The following is a 23,319-nucleotide window of genomic DNA, read 5'->3' as shown; positions in this document are numbered from 1 at the left end:
CCGTCCCAGGAAGCAGAAGTAGCGGTCCCCTCGGTACGGGCCACTTCCGCCGTTGCCGCGCATCTGGAAGGAGACCACGGCCGCCCTACAGCGCACCGCGGCCCGCAATCGCCGGTTGGCAGACCGGCATCGCACTCCAGCCCCGCCTACGGGCCTGGCTGGACAACAAGTGTGGCTCTCCTCAGAGACTCCCTGCAAACCTCTTCAAAGAAAAACCCCCCGGTTCATCGGCCCCTACCCATCGAGGCGTCATCAACCCCTCCGCGGTTAGCCTGATACTCCCCCCTCACATGAGAGTCCACCCGTCTTCCACGTTCACGGGTCAAGCCCGTCTCCACCAGCTCCCTCTCTATGCCAGTGGCAGCGCCTCCCCTCCCGGATGGTCGACGGACACCCCGTTACACTGGCGCCGCCTCCTGGATGTGCGACGTAGAGGTCGAGGCTACCGGTACTTGGTGGACTGGGCGGCTACGGCCCAGAGGAGCGCTCCTGGATCCCTGCCAGTCAAATCCTGGATCCTTCCTCCTGCCGACTTCTACGGGCTCACCCAGACAAACGGGGGGTCCGCCTGGAGGCGTCCGTTGAGGGGGGGGCCCCTGTCGCGGTGGCAGCCCGGCTGTCGGGAGTGTCCTGTTTCTCCTTTACCTCACATTCTGGTTTCCCCTGTGCCTCCTCTCTCTCTCTGTGTGTGCTCTCTCCCTCCCTGCTCCGGAGCCCGGCTGGCTACCCACACCTGCACCTCGTTTACCTCCATCCCCGGCCGCCGCACCTGCCAGCCATCAGCCTCATCAACTGCCAGTATATCAACCCGGCTTTCCACTCCACCCTCGCTCGATCGTCGCAGCTCTTGACTGGTGTCGCCGCTTCGTTCTGGCTTTATTTCTTATACTCCTTTGCCTCTTGTCCTCTTGCCTACTAACCCTGTCTCTGTGTTTTTCCCGCCAGGTTCACTCACCTCTGCCTCCAGCTCGGCCAGCCGGGCTCGCTGCCTGCTCCTCCTCGCCGCCTCCACGACACCCCCCCGGCTTCTCTACTCGCACCCGCCTGGACCCCGTCACCGTGTCCTCACCTACCCGTCTGCCAGCCTCCCCTAGCCTCCAGCCTTGTGCCCTCGTTCCTCCAGCTTCTCGGTTCCCCGAGTCCTCGTCTGCCTCCCCTCCTTCCACCTGCCTCGCCTCGAGCCTGTTTTTCCTCAATAAACCTCTTTTTCACCCTCAGCGTGCGTTTGGGTCCGTTCTGTCTCCCACCGTACACATACGACAATAAATGGTCTGCAGTATTAACTCCTCATTTTGTTTGCACTGCAGGCCCGGCGCTGGCATGGAATGACTGAAGGGGCAATTAAAAGACATTTGAAACAATAAAAAATGCCTTTATTTTATTGGCATGGTTGTGAAAGATTTGAAATGCATTATTCCTCGCTCTTGATGTTCCTGAGAGCGGCTACTGTTGAGTTATGATCAACATTCTCATAAACAGAGGTTACCAAAGAGAATGCACATTAAGAGGCAAAAAAACATAAGCTAGGCACTGAAGTAAAATCTTACCAGCTAGAAGTTTGAAGCTAGTTTAAACTGGGAAATTCTACACTTATTTTTGGTTTGAATACATGGATGTGTTTTTAAGTTTAAGACCAAACATTCAATTTCAGAAATATATTTAAATATAAACAGGATAAAAATGTGAAGATAAAAAATTAGAAGGATGTGAATCATGAAAAAAAACATGTCTGCTTTGCTCAGTTGCTTTCCTGTCTACGGTTAGATGCTGCAGAGTGTGAATGGAAACTGTTGAGAAATGCAAAACATTGAGAGTGGGCAACTGCTGTGATATGCAGATAACAAAAACACTTTTTCTAGCAGACAGAAATAGTCCTAATAGATTGCCATGTCTGTTTTAAACATGGAATTTAAAATTATAGCTTGTTCAGGACACAAATGTATCTCACCAACATAAACACATTCAGAGAAAAAATTGTGAACTTCATTTCAAAATTTTAAATTGATCTTCTCAAACTAGGAAATCTGAATTTAGAGCATCTGGCAATGAATCTGTGACATATTCAAGAATCAACACATTCTCACTCCAGACTCCTCACACATGACGCTTGGTCAAGGCCCTTTGCCGTCAGCTTTACCCCTTTTGCGTCATTCGCGTTATTAAGTGTGAAACGTTGCAGTTTGGTTAGGTTTAGGCACTTGGTTATGGTTAGGAAAAGATCGTGGTATGGGTTAAAATAACTACGTACGTCAGTTAACACCTAAGTTAATTAACGTCACTTAGTCTACGTCAATTTACGTAACTCGCGTAACTTGTTGTTGCACACAAGACACGAACCCCGGTCTCCTGGTTCAAAGTTGAGGTTCTGGCTCTCAATCCACCCAACCACTTACTCAGTCTCTTCTGTTAAATATACACCTACCTTTACTGTCAAAAACCGACGCTACAGGCTTCCCCAATGTGTTGAACAAAAAAATGCGAGGCAGATTTAACTAAACACACAAGTACTACTTACAGAAATGAACAACAATACAAAAACAGACATGCCGCTCAGGCTAAACTCAGCATATAAATGCTGGCTAATGTTTGGAGGACAGCGGAACAATGTAGGTGCCACAGAGTGATTAATTTTATTTAAAAGAAATTATTTAGATTTTTTTCTTTGTTATTACTTCTATCCACAACATTACTGTCTTTAATGGTGCACAATACTTCAGTTTATAAAGTTTACATTGTTATGATAAGTGTACCGAGTTGCTGCTGGTCTCTGTTGGTTGTCTTGTAAAGAGTGTGAAGAAAGAAAAGTGAATGTCTGGTGTTGCAGGGATCACACATCAATTATTTACTGAAAAGCCCATCTTCCACTGATTTTCTGAAGTGTACTAACCGCCTCACAATATAAAGATGTACAGTACCTTGTACGGAGAGAAGGAAGACAACAAATCCACTCGCTGCTGCTGGTAAACTCATAGCTGCTCCTCACATCGGTTAAATCTCATCAGCAGGTAGATCACGTACATGAGAAGTCCTGTATGTCAGTCAGTCACAATAAACATTTCCAAAAGTGGAACATGGTCCTTGAAGACAGTTTGTCTCTGTTTTTGGCAAACTTGTCTTAAACATTGAAGTCTAAAAGCTGCCCTGACTTCCTTCCTCTTACATCATTATATGCATGAACAGACAAATGTCTGTTTCCGCAAGTCTAAATAAAGAAATGATTCTTACAATTGATGATGCATGAACTTCTTAAAATATAGTTTATTGAAATTATAGTTATGGTCATTTTGTAGCCTGGTAGTGTAACACTTTTCTTGAGAAAACAGTTTGAGGGGTGAAAAAAAAAAAAACCCCGGTAAAAACATCTTTTAATCACTCTTTTTTTTTTTTTTACCTTATTCTACACCTAGGTTCAATTTATTTACAGCCCCAGTCCATACAGTGCGTGCCCATTGTGTAGACCTAAACTAAAAGTGACAGTGAAACGTGTTATTTGTATATCCCTTTTGTTTTCCACAGTGTTGTTGCTGCACATTGTTTATACCTGTTGGTCTCTCTCATTTCTCAGTTTCTAAATCCTCAATTACCTTGCCTCGCGTCATAGTATAGGCTCTTAGTCTCTACCTCCTCAAGTCCTCTATCCTCACGCCTCTTCCTTGGGTGCTTCTCAAGTCTTTAATTGCATCCATGTTTTCCTCACTTGCGTTTTCCTTGCGCCTCGATTCCAGGTTACTCGTGCGGGGTTTTTTGCTGCAAAGGTCATAAATGTAGCTATGACACAGGATACATGGGTCGGCGATTTTAAGATTCATAGTGAGGTCAACAGTAATAATATTCCTGATACGAAGTGACCAGACGTCCGAGATCAAAACTGGGAACATAATCACCGAAAGGGGGGGGGAGACATTTCCAGTTCGACTATCAATTATTATTTTTTTTTAATTAATACTATTACTTCTATTCAGAGTTTTATTCTGTATTTATCCAGGGACAGGCAGCCAAAAACGGGGACTGTCCCTGAAGCCTGGGACGTCTGGTCACCCTATGATATGTGATGTAGGCTATGATAGGTATTTTGCAAATCACACACTATAAATATGATAGACAAGCAGAAACAGATAGTGAGAGTAAAGTCAGATATTTTAATAATTTGAACCAATACAATATATGATTAACAAACAATATGATTCAATTATATTAGTCTACTTGAAGCTTTTTACATTTGTCCCTCTCTGTCACACACAGTACTAACTACTAACTTCTGCATCCATCTCCTCCCAGCCCTAGACATTTAGCAGCCCGACACACCACTCAGACACACACGAAAGCTTTGCATGAGCTAAAACCCCTGAAAGAGGACTGTTTTGCAGAGCTTCTTTCTCGTGCTCCCTTTCTGTTCTCCCTCACTCATGTTTCCTCTTTGGTGTTCTGTGGTGTGTGTGTGTGTATATATATAAGGGCAGGTGGTGTGGTTTTCTCCTGGGCACCAGACTCTCCAGCGCAGCTCCTAATCAAGCCCCAGCACAAGTACTCCTGAGATCCAGGCAGCCAGTGCCAGATGTTTCAGTTACTCATGTAGTAATATACTCTTGGCAAAAACGCCTTGAAATTTTAGTGAAGCCTTTTGTTGTGGAAAACCCTTTGCTAATACCATATTCTCTCTGTGTGCAGTTGTTTGGAGTCAGTGTTGCCTGCGCTACCAGCCACACCACCAGCCCTGGACTTCATGACCACCTCGCCTACCTCTACTCATTCTACTACAACCACCTCTTTTGTAAGATCTTCTGTACTACTGTGCATTCATTAACTCTTTGCTAATCCAAAACCTTTGAGTCGGTGTACGCTCTTGAGTCCAGACCTAGCACACCTAACAGAAATACTACCATCGCACTTGCATATTGCCACATTACACACTTTCTTTTGTGGTGTTTTGCAGATCAATAACACATTGTGCTTCTACACTCCCCATTAAATAGCTAAATATTAGCTTCAACTAGACTTTGTGCAACATAACCTCTCACTTGAAGAGGATGATTGACAGTCACAAAGGTTTGGAAAATATGTGTTCCTAATAGCAATGATGTCATTTCTTTTTCCAAAGCAATTAAGCTGTAGGAACAAAAACAAATAATAATAATGAGAATTTTGTTTGCCAATGTCTAGGCGATAGCCGGGTCACATTATGGGCAAGATTTAGAAAACACACTGCGGACAGCTAGTGGACAGGAGAGACGTGGCAGGGTCTGGAAGGACAGGAGAAGTAAAAGAATTACTAAAATCATGACAAGGCTCAAATAATTTCAAACTGGTTTCTTGAACATGACAGTGAATTCACTGTACTCCAATGGCCTCCACAGTCACCAGATCAATTCAATAAAGTACCTTAAATTTGCATCGTGGATGTGCCGCCGATAAATCTGCAGAAACTGCATGATGCTATATGATAGAGCTATAATCTACAAGTTTTCCAGTGTGTGTGTGTGTCATAAGCATGGTGTTCCTTGACTTCCAGTTCATAAGGTTGTTTCTCCTAGTAAGCAGAGGGATGGTGATAGTGGAATGCAGCTACCCTGGAAGACGAATAATGATGAAGTCAAGTCTTTCCAAAACTGGTGAACTGGTGTGCCGTTCCAAATGGCATGAAAATGGTTATCAGGGTTATTTGTGTAAAACATGAACAAGTCTCAGATGTGAATCCGATTTCAAACAGTCTTTGCCCAGTGTAATGAATTCTTTGGAGTCCCTTATACCATATGAGTTTTAAGTTGTTGTTCTAATTTGTCATAATATTGACGATTTTGCAAATTTGGCTCCAGAAGTCAGCATCAGGAGTGATGGATATTGTTTTGTCTGATTGTGATATTATTTTAGATATTTTGGAATCAAGTTTTGTTGAGGAGGGAATGTTAATTAATTCTTAAGCTGAAGAAGGAAGATCTAAGTTAGTGGATATAATGTTACATTTTGTTTGGATGGATGATTTGAGCTGCAAATATTCCAGAAAGTGTTAGCTCCCGATGCCGTAATACTAACATTTCTGTAGTACCCTACACACTTGTCTCACAGCCGGCTGCTCATACAAAACGTATGTCATTTGCGCATCATTCATTTTGGTGAAAATTAGCTTTTAACTCGTTGTTTACACTACAATTGGAAAGAGGCATCGTGAAAATGTTTCGCTGATGAGTTATTGATCCAGGAAGTTCAGGGCTGTCAATATATTTCCAATTTTACTGAACTTGAAGGGTTCCCACTCTTACGCTGTGAGTTGCAGACAGTTTGTCAGTGGTAACATAGCCATAGGCCATAAAATATACAAAAAAAGTTTGATGAATTGCAGTGTGCCCCCTGGTTCCCATGTATCCCGAACACTGAAGATCTTTGTCCAGAGTAAGAATTTACAAACTAAATACCTTTTTTATTCAATAAAATCTCATGTTATTTAGTTTAACAAATTTTAGAGGGTTAAAGTGTGAAATAAGTCACAGGTTTATAAAACACAAAACAAGAGTTAAAAAAATAATTAAGTTGTGAGATGAGGACTCAAACAAAACAATAACTCATTTTGTTGTGATGGTAAGCACCAGAAATTTAAAAATGTCAGAATGAGCATAGGAATATTTGAAATATTAATAAAAAAAGTGAATAGACTGTAGAGCAGAGAAAGACTTTGGTAAAGTTGGAAAGGTATACTGTATAGAAATGTACTTGACAAGGAATTGGTTCGCTTGCACCGACAGTAAAATATTGCTCCTTAGAAAAAATGTTAAGCAAATTCTATATTGGAATTAATAAATTACAGACTGTTAGCAACTGATACTAGTACTTGGCTGGATGCTGTAACAGTAATTTTAATACAGCTTATTAACTCTAACCTTTTGCACATTGTCCACACAAAGATCTTGTCATGTCTGCTGGATGTGTAGATTCCTTTGAGGTTAATTTGACTAAATTACACTGCCAATACATTTCTAAAAACATCGGATATGATGGAGGGCAGAGAACATCCTGCCTTTGGGCTTCCGAACAAACTCTTGTGATAACTTGTTGGTTGTAAGAGAAACTATGATTGTTTGTTGTTTTATGTATTTGACTTTTGACAGTTTTTAATGTATTTTATTGTCACTGTGGAATTCTGCTTAAACAGAACCACAGATCCATGTTGTGATTATACTCTTGGTATGTTGGTGATTGTGCTGTACAGTGCAGATGAATCCTCCACAGCCTCTTGACGTCTTAATCTGTGAATGAAAAATGTAATTAGTAAATTAAGACTCAGAATAATAACAAGGAGCAAAAATAATGGGAATAAATAAAATTCTCATGGACTCACTCTACTGAAGCACTCGCACTCTTAAAGTTAACAACACTGTACTCCACACCATCGCCGTCCTCCTCCTCTTCATGTGTGTCTGTTGCGCTGAGCTGACCTGATGTTGGGTAGAGAGCATCTTCCTGGTTTTTAGAGAAGCTTACACTGGCGTAGCAAAGGTCGTCTGACTCCTCTGCTGGTTTTCTCTGTACTGCAGCTGAAGGGTTGTTGGACACTGAACCCATATTTAGCTGAAAGGCAACAATTGTATAGACAAAAATACTTAAGTTCTTATCTTCATAAGTATGATTTTATTGGCCTGTAACAATGAGGGGGTTGTTCTGCAGTTTCAGTTACAAATACATCATCAGGCGCTACACATTTCTGAGGTCAACATTTGTCATGTCCTCTGTTGTGGAACCACAAACCTCATTATCAAAGCCAAAAGGTCACTTTGGTTTTTGTTGTTGTAATTCTTACCAGTAGAGGTCATAAAATCAGTGAATGCCAAATTCCCCTTTGTTTACAAAAAGCTAACATGAATGTGTAGGTGGATAGTGTTGGGTTGACGAAAACATTGGTCCTGTCACTTCATCATTTATGACAGAATGACTGTGTCAAATAATTTCCTCCAGCTGAACTCAGACAAAACAGAAATCCTGGTCATCGGGTCTCCAGCAGATGGCAAATCAAATACTGCCATCTGCTGGTTCGCTAGTAAATCACATTAAGCCTGTGGCAAAGAACCTTGGTGTTTGGTTTGATAGTAATTTAAATTTCGAGCAGTACACCACAAAGCTTGTTCAATCATGTTTTTATCAACTTAGAAATATAGCAAAAATTCGATCTGTTAACTTTTAATGACACCGAGACCATTTTACACGCCTTCATCTCATCACGCCTGGATTATTGCAACAGCCTTTTCACCTGTTTAACCCAAAAATCTATTGATCGACTCCAGACTGTCCAGAACTCAGCTGCCAGGCTTTTAACCAGAACAAAGAAATATGACCACATTACTCCTATTTTAGCTTCATTACACTGGCTCCCAGTAGTTTTAGAATTGACTTTAAAATTCTATTGATCACTTTTAAAGCTCTTCATGGCCTCTTGCCTTGTTATATTCTGAACTTTTAGTCCCATACACACCAGCACGTACCTTGAGATCCTCGGGCAGAGGTCTGTTGTCTGTTCCAGAGTCTCGACTGAAAACTAAAGGGGACAGAGCGTTTGCTGTCAGGGCCCCGAGGCTCTGGAACAGCCTGCCCGAGGAAATCAGGTCGGCTGAGTCAGTGAACTCTTTTAAGTCCCTTCTTAAAACATACTTTTATAGGAGAGCCTTTCCCGATCTTATGTGACTTTATTTTATCCCTTTATTTTATTCTTTTACTAATTTTATAATGATCTTAAATGTGTATTTTAGTCTTTTCAATGTTTTCATGCTTTTATCTTGTATTGTTTTTGTATTATTGTCTCTTGGGTATTATTGTCTTTACACTTGTTAAAGCACTTTGTAACTTGTTTTTGAAAAGTGCTCTACAAATAAAGATTATTTATTATTAACAGGGTTATCACATAGGAATGAACAGGATGAAAGAAGAAGCATGATTCAATTTAGTTTTAAGGTGAGAGTACTATCTGAATTCTTCCTCACCTGTGCTGTGTTGTCTGGTCTCTCTCCAGGCTCTGTGGTTTGTTTTGAGGACATCTTCTTCTGGAGAGGAGAATAAATGAACAAAAAACAAATCATTACATGACATTACTGAACAACTGAGTGAATCTTAGGTGCATTACTGAATATGATCACAGGAAGACTGAACTGCTCACCTAATCAATAGGAAGACACAGAGCAATATGAGAGCCAGAAAAATGGCAGTGATTGATCCAGCAGCTGCTGATTTCATTGAGCCTGGGAAACAGTACAAAACAAAGGCAGTGTAAAAGCCCTGTGCCAATATATTAGTGGTCCTTCATGCTTGGACAATATCTTATTGTGTGTCTGATTATTTTGCTGGAGAGGAGAATAAAGGAATGTATGCACCCCAGGTTAAAGAATAATGATCAATTAATGATTGACTTTGTAGTCAAATATCAAATCTTTGGCCATATGTCTTGGACTCTTGAGCACAGCTGTTAACCTTGTGGCGAAGTAGATCACCTGATGATAGAGCCTGCAGGACAGACTTTGCAGAGAAATTATGTGGAAGTGAACGGGTGTGTATGAAAGTTAATAATTTACCTGCCACAACAGTCAGATGTAAGGTGGAGTTATACGTCCTCTTCTGTTCTGGGCTTCACAGTAATAATTCCCACTGTGTTCAGCTCTGAAGTCAGTGATGGTGAAGTTCTGTCCTGATGCTTTTGGTGAGTCTTCATTCTCCTTGTACCAGGTATAATTAGCTGCTGGGTTAGCATCACTGCTGCATGTCAGAGTCACTGAACTGCCCTCCACTATCTCACCAGAGGAATTCACAGAAACAGTCTTTGGAGCATCTGGAGGAAAACATGTATAGACAAAGTGTCACCTACTGGGAGGGGCTACAAAGAGGAACATTAATAACACATAATGCATCAGGAGGTGTTGTAATTCATCTGATGCTCCACTTGATAAACTGTGCTGCATGTTCTCAACATGGTAGTGGAGAAACCATGCTTGTTATATGAGAATGTTATATTTAGCCACGTGTTACATCTGCGTTAGCTCGCCTGCCTCTTTGTACTATTTGTGTCTTTCGCCAGAGAGCACATCTAAATGTATTGGATGATAACAAAACAGTTTGTGAGCTGGACTGAAAATTTTAAATGAGATTGTCGCCACACTTAATAACAGTTAGACCGCAGTAAGTAATGTTATTTGTAGTCAATGCATGGACAAATGAGAACACTCCATAAAATAGGCTAACCGGAGGTTCAGATTGTCAAATTTATCTAAATATAATACTTGCATGCATGTTGAAAGATTCTTGGTCCCTGCAGTCACTCCTCCTCTCCACACTGGCCATGCAGCTGTCCTGTTTTGGCACAACTACACTGTAAGAAGTGAGGGATCAAAATCTACTGTACTCATTCTGGACAAATGCTGTCTGAAGTTTATCCAAAGATAAGTCTCAGTCAGGCTAACTGAGTGAACATATAGATCTATCTGTGACCTCAGCACTCCCCATGTTACACTCTGATTTGGTTTGTCCACTCATCATCTACCTAGTTTGCATGTCTTTGGATGGTGGGAGGAAGCCAGGCACCCTGAGAGAAACCACGCAGACACGGGGATAACATGCAAACTCCACAAAGAAAGGCTGGGGCAACCGGTGTTCGATTCCACAAGCTTCTTGCTGTGAAGCAATAGTGCTAACTACTGCACCACCGTGCTGCTCTGATTTGGTTTGTGATCTACACAAATCTTAGGAGAGAACTCAAAACATTTATCCTTTAGTAATTATCCAGCAGCAGCGTGTGTTTTCTAAAGCATTTTTTTGATCTCACAGATGTCTACTTTCTATCTGTACAGATAGAATGTTAGCTCTTTGCTAAGCCAATGTTTTATCCAATATTTTGAATCTATCTCTCTCTATCTCGCCCTCCCTCAGTATTGGTCTCTGACTTGGTCTCGGTTTGGACGGTCTTGACTACAATACCACATGTTGCTCTACGAAGGTATCTCTTCTTTGCCAGGCGGAATGATTAGTGACCAAAACCAAATTTAACATACAGTACAAATGGCATGTTAGAATTAAGAAATCCGAAATACTCCTTTAGACCACTAGTGATGCTACTTTAGAACATGATATTATTTCTACCAGCCTGAGCTCATCAGACATTTACATCCACTATCTGTAAGTAAACTTCCAAGCGCTTTGCTGATGTTTTGTACTTACACTGGACATCTATGGATACAGATGTGGAGTTGATCTGGCCATACTCATTCTCAGCCTTGCAGTGGTAGATCCCGCTGTCCTTAGAGCTGATAGAGGTGAAATGATAAATTTCTCCTGGTCCCTGAATCAGTGTTGGTTCTCCTTGTACCAGGTGTATTTAGCTGCTGGGTTAGCATCACTGCTGCAGGTCAGAGTCAGTGAACTGCCCTCCACTATCTCAGCAGAGGGACTCACTGACACAGAGGGAAGCTTTGGAGCATCTGGGGGACAAAAGAGAGACAACTTGTCAATATTTCTTTAATCATATTTTTTGGAAAAGATAGTTTTGAATGTGCTACCTCAGATTTGTTAAGTGATCCACTGATTGGCAGTGTTTGTCACATTCTGACCATAAAGAAAAGTTTAACCACATAATTAACCATCTGGTTTCTTTTTTCACTCAGGAGCAAAAATTTCCCTTTAAACTTGAAAGAAATAATGATTTGACATTTATCGTGATAATCATCGATATCGAATGATATGAAATATTGTTATCGTGATAACATTTTTGGCCATATCGCCCAGTCCTACTACTACATGCACATAGTGTTTGCTCATTGGTCCATTCGTGAAGCCTGTTGTCTTTAGAGACAACACTGTAAACAAGAAGAGGCTGTGGAGATTAAACTCGTGGACTGGCCGTTGGCCTGATGGCTGTTTTAGCCTGCTGTTAATTATAAACTTGACCAGCGGCAGTGATGATATAGCGATATCTGAATCCGCTTTATTGTCAGGTATGTGTACAAGTACGAGGAATTTGACTCTGGAAAATGCTCACGATGTGCTTACTTATACAATAATATAATAAGACAATAATAATAAAACACAGCCTACAGTATAGAGAACACATAGGCTACACACACAGATTGACACAATAGTGCAATAATATATATGCAATATATTACAGGAGAATCCAGACCACAGTCACGTCTCACTTCTCAGCTGCAGTGCCAAAGAGAATATAAAAGTTGAATCTGTCACAGGGCAGCCACAGTCCCATAGACCTGTAGACCGTCGGCCTCCCGCCTGCTTTAACCTGATGGTATGATCTCTGTTATCACACGCGACTGGTCGCATGCACACACACATCAACACAGCGGTCAGTCAGTAAATGAAACAGGAGAACGATGCTGTAAAATTACAGAAATCTTCATGATTAAGGGACACCGTGTTACTACTAACAGTGCCGCCTTTATATCACATCATATCGTCAAATCACAGCTACCTTTCCAAAGTTAAGTCTGTTTTTTAATAAAAGTAATCATACCATGTAGGAAAGCAGAAGATGCTTTTGTATGGGAATAATCTGGAAAATAAAGGCCCGTGTACTCATTTTAGGTGGACATATCTCCAGTTACTCAGAGCAACCAGAGCTTCATGATAAACATAAATCCACACAGTGCTCTGAGGAAATGCAAATGCAAAACAAACAATCCAAAGTGCCCAAAGGCCTATATAAAACTTTAATCCTGTTGCCTTAATTGTGGATTTTTTCTTAGACAAAATCATTTATTCTTTGCCCTTTGTTTCTAATGCAGATCATTTTTCTACTCTGTATTACAGTAGTTACTGCTGTGAATAATAAACAGTTTCTGATGCAGCACTTTTAGTACACTGTAACTGATTTTTGAACATTTTGAACAGTATTTTACTGTAGTAGGTGCAGTAAAATACTGTATATATACTTTACAGTAGATTACTGTAAATAGCAAAGAATTATGGAAATATTTCCTCACTACTGTAATTCTTCTCTACTGTGTGTTCTCTCTACAGTGACACTGAGTGTCACTGTGGAGAAGTGACACTGAGTGTCACTGTGTCTTGTGGAACAAATAGAGCAGGGGTAAGCAAATAAGTCTGGCTTCCGGCCAGATTTATTTCAAGCTGTTACATGGCGGGCTAGAACATAGTAAAATTATTTGAAATGCTTGGATACTCGTGTGCACGTTTAGCTCAGTCGGTAGTTTTCAGGACTCCTGGGCCCTGTGTAAAGGTTCAAATTGACAGTAAGGTTTTTAGAGGTCTATTTAACATTAATAACATCTCATTCATTTCGTATTTAATGAAATTATGTCCAAACACATGACGATATGCAAAAAAATGTGTTTAGTTTTACAGTCTCAAAATCAATTTATAGTTAATGTAAGTTAAAGGTGCGTTGGTAGTTTTAATTGGCTTCTAGCAGTAAGGTTGTCTATAACATGTAGTTATCAACTGATCGGCGTTTGCAAGCAAGTTAACATTATCTAGTTTGAACCAACTAAAACACAAAATCGCACTGTTTCACATGATCTGCAGTAATGTTGTGCACATAAATGTCATAGACTTTGTAAAACAATGGATTTTCGCAGAAAATCCAACCAGACCTTCACATAGAAAACAGTAGGCCTATTCAGGCTGTTATAGGCAACTTAGAAAGTTGGTGGATGCCTCACTTTTTAGGTGAGGTTATAAACTGGTCACATATAGGCAATAAAAATGTTATTAATATATTTAAGTTCCTTTTAAAAACTCCACAATGTCCCTTTTAAAGGTGTGTTGCTGACATGACCGGTTACAGCTTAAAGTGGCGCGTCAGTCTTAAATATGTTGTAGAGGTCTTGAAAAAGGTCTTAAAAGGTATTGAATTTTATTTTACGTAAAATAACTAATATCACAATATGGAATGTTGTAAGATTTCTTCAGACAAGAATCCCAAGTGAATGAATCCAACGGACTTTGGTGTGTGAAATGACAAGACATGTCTCAACAACTTGGATTGATTTCTAGAAAATGTTATGTTTTGCAGGCATTGGGTCATAAACCAAATTCCTTTCAATCTCAGCTCACTTAATTGATCTGTGCTTGCTGTACCATCCTGCAGGTACCTTCTGTGGTCTTTATCATGCCATCACTCTTCACATTAACACAGGTGTCTCTTTGTACTTTGAATAAGTAAATGTTTACAATTAAAAAGCATATTGTAAGGACAATGTTCATGTTGTAATCTTTTGGGTGAAATATGTGGTTTGCAGTGCTGTCCTGAAATTGGATTGTAAGTTAAAGGTTTTTAAATGTGGATTTTGTTTAATGGAAGTTACTTAGAAGTAACTATTAGTTAAACTAATTGAAAACATTAAATTACATTACAGTAAATGAAAGTACTGTAAATGACAATACGGTAATAATACTGTAAATAAATGAAAATACAGTAATGATACTGTGAATGAAATTACAGTAATGATACTGTAATTAAATTTACAGTAATGATACTATAATTCATTTACAGTAATGATACTGTAATTGAAATTACATTAATGATACTGTAATTGAAATTACAGTAACGATACTGTAAATCGAATTACAGTCGGCATCCAGCTGCCAGTAAGTTACTGTAAAATTTAGGTAATTTAAGTTGTTACTGTGATGTAGAGACAGAGCTCAGTTAAACTTTATGGATGGAAGATACTTTTGTTACAGATTAATAACTCACCACTCTGAAACTCTTGCTCCAGTCCATGTTGCCAAGCTGGTCGGCAACATGTAGCCTACAGCTGAATCGAAGCTGTTTACCTTCTTTTCTCTGACTGAGAGAAAGGTCTCTGCTTCTGATTGGCTAGTAGTCCTGAACTAGGAACTGCACATGTGCAACTCCCAACAAAGATCATTTAGAGACAGATGTATCACTCCATAGCTAAAACGAAGCGTTCAACACAGGGTGAAAATAGGAGCTGCAGCAATGTGCAAGTAGGACAAAAAATATGATGTTTTTTGAAAGTTAAACCATGTAAACCTGTTCTGGTACAACCCTTAAATAGGATTTTGAACCTGAAAATGATACCACCTCTTTAATAGACTACATGTTTTCAAAAAAAGGAGCTTTACACCAACCTTATCAGAGTTAATGATAAATTAGCAGTGTTGGGAGTAATGTGATACAAAAGTAATGTATTGTTTTTGTTTTAAGGCAGCAATATAATGCATTACAAAAAAAAAATCTGTAATATTATACCTGTTACAATCTCAGGAACGCGCGTTACAACGCATTTTAACCTGAAATGAGGTGGTGTTTTGTTTTGTTAATTATTCACCAACACAGAGAAAATTTCGGCACCAAAAACAAATCCATGAGTAAAAGAGTAACGTTGTTTCCTGTTGTGGGAATCTGATGGTTAGTTTGTAGGCAGGGTGCAAACTACGGGGGAGCCCGGCTCCTCTAGAAGGTAGCTCCCCTGATGTATCATGCGTAAATAAAGATTTCTATGTATTTATGCTTTAACAAATTACTTTCATGATTAGAGAGGCTAGATTCAAATAATCAATGGCGTTATGTTGCTGTACCTGTAAATGCGCAGAATCTTTCTAAAGTGGGAGAAGATTCGTCCTATTTCACCCTGCTAATCAATGGGTTAATTTTATGACAATGACCCATCCAATTGGCAGATATAACTCTGCACATCACTAGAACCCACCTATGCCGACACCTTCCTATCAAATAATGTGCCCATTAAATTCAAGTGAAAGTAACTTAAAAGTAACGCATAAGTAGTGTAAAGCATTACAATTCAGAGACAGTAATACTCTAATATAACTAATTAGTCTCAAATGACAGTAACTATAATGTATTTGGAAGTAACTTGACGAAACAGCATATTAGTACATTTTTTCACGCCAATTTAAGCACTCTATTGTCAACTTTAATCATATAAAACGTAATTTTGGCTAGTGAAAATGCTGGTGGCTAGTAACTTTGGGAAAAAGTGAGCAAAAAAGTTCATGTCAAGCCCAGGCTATGATACATAATACCCGTGGAGGTGATGTGCTGCAAGTAAGCTACCTAATTTTACTTTGAAAATGTAACCACAAAGAGGGTAGGCCTACTTGCTGGCCCTTGCTGGGTAAAAACGTGACAGTGACAAGCGCTGCCTTCACCCAAACTTGAAAATTTTTCAACTCACGGCGACCGGGAAAACAAATGTTCAGCGCCCAGTGGGAAGACGCTCAGCACCTCGTTACACTGCTGCCGTTTTTACCATGTTGTAAAAATGTGGAGCTAACATTGCAATGAATTAAAAAAAGGTCAGTTTGTTCAGCAAAGACAGGCCAGATTTATGGTATTTTTTAAATAAACTGTTTCCTCACATTTCACATTAATGATGTATTCAGAGGTCCTCCTCCCCAGCTCATTCTCAGCTGCACAGTAATACTCTCCAGAAGAGGTATGGATGAGCTGAAGACAAGCTGGTTCTTCACTGAGCAGAGTTGGTTCTCCTTGTACCAGGTGTGTTTAGCTGTGGGTTAGCATCATGCTGCAGGTCGAGGCACTGAACTGCCCTCCACTATCTCAGCAGAGGGACTCACTGACACAGAGGGAAGCTTTGGAGCATCTGGAGAAGAGATGAACATGAATTATTTAAAGATGAGAATATGCTGCTATCTATCTAAGACTGATTATGAATTTTCTCTTGTTTGTGCTCAAATCCTGCTGCAAACAGTTTTAGTTTGTTTTAATAGTTTGAAAATGTTCCCAGTTCACATTACTTTATCCAGCCTCTGTGGTTGATTTACCACTATTAAGAGAAAGTCTCCATCTGTCTGTCCTGAAAACTTTTCAGAAACTGGTAAATCCATTTTAAATTTTGCTATAGTAAAAAAAATGTTTCAAGCTAACAAATCCAATCTATCTCAGTCATAAACTGGTCAATTAACTAAAATGGGGAATATCAAAACAATAATGTATGTATATATGTAGCAACAACATATTTTATACTTTAAATTCCTTTTCATAAAAAATGTCAAATTGTTATATCACAACATGCATCGTGTCACGGCTGTCGCTGTCACCCTTGTGTTTCCCCTTTTCCTGTCTCACCTCTACCAAGTAGGCTGTGTCCCTGGGGAATGAAGACCGCCTACTTCCTGGTTTTCTGGGGTGCTGACATCAGTCCCGCCCATTGGTTCCCTCTGTTCCACTCAACCAATGGCTCGCCACCACATTAATTACTCCTGCTCATAAGGAGAGTCCACCTGTTGCTCCAGGCAGCTTGTCACGCCTATTGACTTGTGTGCCTGGTATTGACTGCAAGCCTGCCTGTAGTTGTACTTTGTGTTTAGTGGAACTATCACCTTCCTTGCTTATTAGCTGTACATTGTGTTAGTGAAACTGTTGCACACCTTTGTTTGTTAGCTCCACATTGGGTGCAGTGGAGAAATCACTTTGTGTTTTGTTTACTATTGTGTTAGTTTTCACCAGGTGGAGGGGTGCTGTGCTCTTTGTGTTCTTTTGTAGCAAGAATCAACTCTGCTTAAATCGATAGATAGGTACAGGCTCCTTTGAGGACCTTTTTTATTTTAACTTGGTTTGTTCCCCCTTTTGTTTATTGTACCTGTCTACATCTCTCTGTTACCAATAAAAGTACCTTGTTAAGATCTATACCAGTTGTGCAATATGTTTATGGCCCCCACTCCCCTAGACCAACAGGGGGTCGTAACAATCTGAATATTTTTTTTACCGGTAGTAGATTTTCTTTCTATAAATAATGCTCTGTGTCCACATCAAGATCTAGAGGACTCAGTATGGTTATGTCTGAAATTGTAATTTGTATTGTAATGTCAGTGTGGAGTAAAACTCACACACTGAAGGAGAGCGGAAATCCTCTTGTCCTTTACAGCACAGGAGATGATGTCTCCGGGATAAAACTGATCTTTATAAGAAGATGTCTCCACGCTTTCCATTTTCTGTCCGTTCTTGAACCAGACGTAGGAAGGACGATCAGGTAGACGACAGCTGCTGGACAAAGCAGCTCTGCCTCAGTATAATTCTTGTAGACTGTTGATCTGACACCTGAACCTGGAGATCTGTGAAGAAAAAACATGAAATGTTGTTTATGTGGAACTAAATCACACACAGACAGACACAGAGATATAAACAATAGAACATTATGACAATCATGATCAATAATCACATGTAAAATGATTTCCCATCAGGATCACTATTCAGCACATTCACTTGTCATCAGATAGTTTAAATGTGCTGTTACAGTTTGTGTTCATCAGTACCTGTGACAGTCAGAGTTGTACCAGGAAATACTCCTCCATTCAAAGCTCCATGTGTTGAATTTGAAGTGATACTCAGCTGAGTCGCTCTCTCTAGGTCAGTGATTCTCAGAGTGGAGCGTCCTCTCTCTGTTTCAAGGACCTGAACACGACCTGCATACTGGGAGTCTTCACTAAGGTCCTCAGGCTGTGAGGGATTCTGCCACTGAAGACTACGTTCAGGACTGAACCAGAATTTAGATCTGATATATGTGTCATAACTGTTGTAAGTACAAGAAATGTCCACTGATGAGCCTTTGAAGGCACAGATGCTTCTGTCAGTGTAAGTCACTCTGTTGCATGAATGACCATAGACACCTGAAAGAGAAAACATTTTTGGACCATTTTTAAACCAGAGCTGGTGAGGAGTCACAATGGGAGTCTCCTATTAAAAATATGTACTGTAGTTATACAGTTCCACCAGATGGTGTTGTGTGAGTGGAAGATTGTGCAGTAAACTCACACACTGAAGGAGAGGGGAAACCCTCCAGTCCTTTCACAGCACAGGAATAACTGTCTGGATAATAGAGTGCCTGAATAAGAAGAAGATGTTTCTCTCTGAATTTTCTGTCCATTCTTGTACCAGACGTAGGAAGGATGATCAGGTAGATGACAGCTGCTGTGACCATTAGGGTTGCCCAGTTAGAAACACTAGATCTTCTGACCTGCACCTGGAGACCTGGATTTGTGAGGGAGGAACAGGAATGTTAGTTTAGATTTTTCCTGTCAACATACACACAACACATTTATAGTTGTTTCCGGATGTTGAACATTTGAATTTTTTTAACATATGAATGAAAATGTTACCTCTGACAGACAAAGTGACTCCAGGTGAACCAGTAAATCTTCCATCTGGTTGGTTTGTTATGAACCTGAACTTGTACTCAGCTGAGTCGCTCTCTCTCAGGTCTGTGATTCTCAGAGTGCAGATTTTGTTAGAACAACTGTACTGCAAACGACCTGCGTATCTTGAGTCTGTTTCAGATCCACATGTACATCCATTCATCTGAGTAAACCAGAATGTTTCCTCAACTTAGTATCACGGCCATTTATCTGGATGGGTATGTGAGGGTGCAGCTTATTTCCACTGTGATCCTTTTAAGGCACAGATCTGAGTAGAGGTGTAAGTCACTCTCCAGCCATACTGACCCTGAATCACTGTAACACAGAGCACATCAGAAACTACAATCAGACTCAAACATCAGGAGACAGACTTCATTTGTTGTAGTGGTTTTTCAGTATGTAAAGCTACACTTCCTAAACTAATTTGGCTTCAGTGTCATCCTACCTAAAAGCAAGAGTGTGGAACTTACTAGTGAACGTCTTTTACATTTAAGTCCTTACCAAACGAGTTAGTTATGCTGATTAAGCTTATCACGCCAGCTACATCTCTGTGGGAGCAACTCTGGCAACAGCAGCAAGTCAGTATGGCATAGTGTTGTAGTCAAGACCGCCCAACGAAACCAAATCAAGACACAGACCAGAGTTTATCGAGACCGAGACAAGACCAAGATTTTAGGGGCTGAGACCAAGTCCAGACCAAGACCAGTTCCCACATTACATGACACACAATAAAATGTAGAACGAGATCACAGGTACTTCTAAAGTTGATCTGAAAGACCCACATTCCCTTTAAAACCCCCACATACAAACACTGAAGAGCTGAAATCAGCGTAAGCATCTTTATTCAATACTCCTTTTCCATGCTTACCCATCGCGGGGAGGTGTGACAGTTGCTAACAGGAACAACACAGTTTTGATTAGGGTGATTGGTTGCATTGAAGCAATACGTTTTGCATCCAATCAAAGTTAGGTTCTTAACAAATAAATCAGACATGCAAAAGCAATTTATTGATATTCCCAAAGTTATAGTCTTGACTGGTCTTGAAATAAAATCCTGAGTCCTCAATGTCTGAGACCGAGATAAGACCGAGTACAAATGCGGTCGAGTCCGAGATGAGACCAAGCATCAAAAAGTGGTCTCGCGTACTACAACACTAGTACTAGAGCGTAAATATATACTGTATGTCAGAAGTGTTAAAATTTCCACACTGCAAGAGGATGTCAGTTTGAACAAGACTGTACTTAGATATTATCCTAACTAGAACTGATTGTAAGATTTATTGAGTATCACACGTTTTCTTATGTTTAACTTATTTGTTGGGGAATGTTTGTTTTAAAAATGGGAAAATGGGAAAAAAAACTTTCAAATTACTTCTGGTTTATGCCAAAGTGAACAGAGCTATTGAGAAGTCTACAAATCATTCAGTTTTACATGAGAATATATAACGCAAAGTCAAAGATGTACATGTGACAGGCACATCATAAAGAGGGGGCAGTGGAGGAACAGCCGTGTATTTAAACTGTGTACTTACTGAACAGGATAAAAAAACATGAAATATTAGAGGGGTGTGATGCATTAAAATAGCGTCTGCTTTGCTCTGTTGCTTTCCTCCTCAGAGTGTAAATGGAAATCTAGAGAAATGCAGAACATTGAGGTGTGAGAAACTACTGCGATATGTAGATAACAAAAATATATATATATATTAGCCGGTTCAGGATATGACATATTAGGTACATTTTTAAGTCAACACAAACACAAGATCAATCTGTGTGAACTTCATTCATTTGAATTTTATCTTCTCAAACCAAGAAATCTGAATTTGCAGCGTCTGGCAGTGAATCTGACATATTCAGTAATATCTGGAATATGATTTATTTAACGCTCCCTTCATTTTACTGTTGTTTTATTGTTGTAGTGTTTGCAGGTGGATAAGTAGCAGGGACATATCCTTTGCAGCTGGAGGCTTCATTAGTCACAGCTAGTCAGTAAATGTGAATGACAGTTAGAGCTGGCAGGTAGTGTACAGTGGGTTTTTAGAGACTTTTACTGAAATCAGCTGTCTGCTGCTGCTGGAAACAAGGCTGACAAGACTGTTCTGTGGAGCTGAGGGGAACTGCAGATTCAGGTGATAATTATTCTAAGTATCTTTTACATTATACAGTAATTGACCCATATATTAGTGCAACTTTAAGTTTTGTTATCCGCCTTTCTTGTGACATGAAAGACGATACTGACTCATGTTATTTTCATGTTATTTCCTGTATTAATTATGCTATTACAGAGAACAGCTTCTAAATTTACTCTTATGCATAAAACGCTGGCTAAAGTGAGTCGGAGGACAGCAGAACAATGTAGGAAGTTCCACAGAGCAATTTTTTATAACAAATTATTTATAGGACTTGTAAAGTTATTACTTCTATCCACACAAATATATTTACTGTTTTTAATGGTGAACAATATAATTTATAAAGTTACATTGTCATGGTAAGATAAACAGAGATGCTGCTGGTGTACAGAAAAAACAGCTCCGTTGGTCATCTTGTAAAGACTTTTATTTAAAGAAAGAGAATTAAAAGTCTGGTGTTTCAGGGATCGCATCAGATCTTTTTATTTACTAAATACCTGCTTTCCTCTGATTTTGTGTGCTAACAGCCTCACTTATAATGGAGATGTACAGTACCTTGTACAGAGAGAAGAAGGACAACAAATCCTGCTGGTAAACTCATAGCTGCTCCTCACGTCTGTTAAATCACATCAGCAGATAAATCAGGTACAAGAGAAATCCTGTATGTCAGTTAGTCACAATAAACATTTCAAAAAGGGAGGGTGCTGTCTTTGAAGACAGTTTGTCTCTACAGTTGTAATAAACAGACACTGAAGTATAAAAATTGCCCTGACTTCCTCCTCTTTACATCATAATATGCAGGGACAGACAAAAGCCTGTAAATCCCCAAGAGAAATGAAGAAATGATTCTTATATAGTTGTGATGCATGAACTTCTTAAAATATAGTTTATTGAAATGATTGTGGTCATTTTGGGGTCTGGTATTGCCTCTAGAGGGGTGGAAAATCAACATGTTTTAATCACTCTTTTTTAGCTTTATACTTCACCCAGGTCCAATTTATTTACAGCCCCTGTCGATACATATAATGAAGAGTCTATTGCGTAAATGAGAAACTAAAAGTGAAAGTGGGTTGGGGGTTAACCTTGTTATTTGTGTGACCCTTTTTGTTATAGTGTTAAGAGAGGCAAGCTGGCTCAGTCTCTTACTTGCATCCACGGGTTCTTCTCATTGCTCTATTTGGTGCCTCCTCGCTCTCTCTCGGGTGTAAGGGACTAATACGCGCCGAGAGGTGTAGAGAAGGAGGTACAAACTGAGAAATTATGAATTAAGATTAAGAATAAAGATATCAACATCCCCCCGAAATGAAGTCTCATCGTAGTTTGAAATCCGGCTGATGATAGGTAACATTTCATACTATATAATAACATAGGGCAAAAAATGACAACAAATAAATACAGAAAATGTTTTATATTATAAAAATTATACAAATGGTAGTGTGTATGTGGAATGTTGATAATGTATTGAATATATTGATACAGATGCAATTGGTTGTTATGATCGGTAATCAGGCAAATAACAAAAACAAAAAAACAATGGAATCAAGATTGTATGAAATGAATGAAAGATGAACAGGCAGAGTATTAATCTGTTGTGATGTTTCCACAGAGATGTAATCTACAAGTAAGTTTTCAGTGACTTCCAGATTATAAGGATGGTTTCTAAGCGATAGTTATTATGTATGAATATAGTTTTGTCTGATTGTGACATTATTTTATAATTTTGGAGACAAGTTTTTGAGGAAGGAATGTTAATTAACTCTAAAGCTGAAGAAAGAAGATCCAAGTTAGTGACTATAATGCTTATAAAACTTATATAATAATATAAGTTTTGTCGGATTGACGATTTCAGCTGCAAATATTCCAAAAATAGTTTGCTTCCGGTGTCTTACTACTAATTCTTCTGTAGTAGCCTTTTCGGCGTTGCACATTTTAGATGGTCCCTGCATCTCACAGCCAGCTGCTCATAGAGACCAATGTATTTGTGCAGCTTGGAGGAAGACTTATTTGGTGAAAAGTAGCTTGTTGTTCCTATAGTACGATAGGAAAGAAGCTT

At 39.7% G+C, this 23,319-nt stretch overlaps 3 long non-coding RNA genes across 3 annotated transcripts; all 3 read right to left on the bottom strand.

Annotated features, from left to right (window-relative positions):
- Nucleotides 1-6,394: 6,394 nt before the first annotated feature.
- LOC119885204 lies at nucleotides 6,395-7,404 on the bottom strand. The gene is made up of 2 exons (XR_005441206.1): nucleotides 7,331-7,404; nucleotides 6,395-7,238 (listed from the first exon to the last, which is right to left on the bottom strand). It is a non-coding gene; the product is annotated as an uncharacterized LOC119885204 (long non-coding RNA).
- A 1,732-nt stretch (nucleotides 7,405-9,136) lies between these two features.
- Nucleotides 9,137-9,581, bottom strand: LOC119885203. The gene is made up of 2 exons (XR_005441205.1): nucleotides 9,549-9,581; nucleotides 9,137-9,218 (listed from the first exon to the last, which is right to left on the bottom strand). It is a non-coding gene; the product is annotated as an uncharacterized LOC119885203 (long non-coding RNA).
- Nucleotides 9,582-19,349: 9,768 nt separating this feature from the next.
- LOC119885202 lies at nucleotides 19,350-22,022 on the bottom strand. Its single transcript, XR_005441204.1, has 2 exons — nucleotides 21,822-22,022; nucleotides 19,350-19,455 (listed from the first exon to the last, which is right to left on the bottom strand). It is a non-coding gene; the product is annotated as an uncharacterized LOC119885202 (long non-coding RNA).
- Nucleotides 22,023-23,319: the final 1,297 nt, after the last annotated feature.

This window comes from Micropterus salmoides, unplaced genomic scaffold (assembly GCF_014851395.1).
Source record: "Micropterus salmoides isolate LMB-PRFRI ecotype aquatic unplaced genomic scaffold, ASM1485139v1 Ms_hic_scaffold_3942, whole genome shotgun sequence".
Classification (NCBI taxonomy): Eukaryota; Metazoa; Chordata; class Actinopteri; order Centrarchiformes; family Centrarchidae; genus Micropterus; species Micropterus salmoides.
The sequence above is the reverse complement of the archived record's forward strand: the minus strand, read 5'-3'. Positions and strand labels throughout refer to the sequence as shown.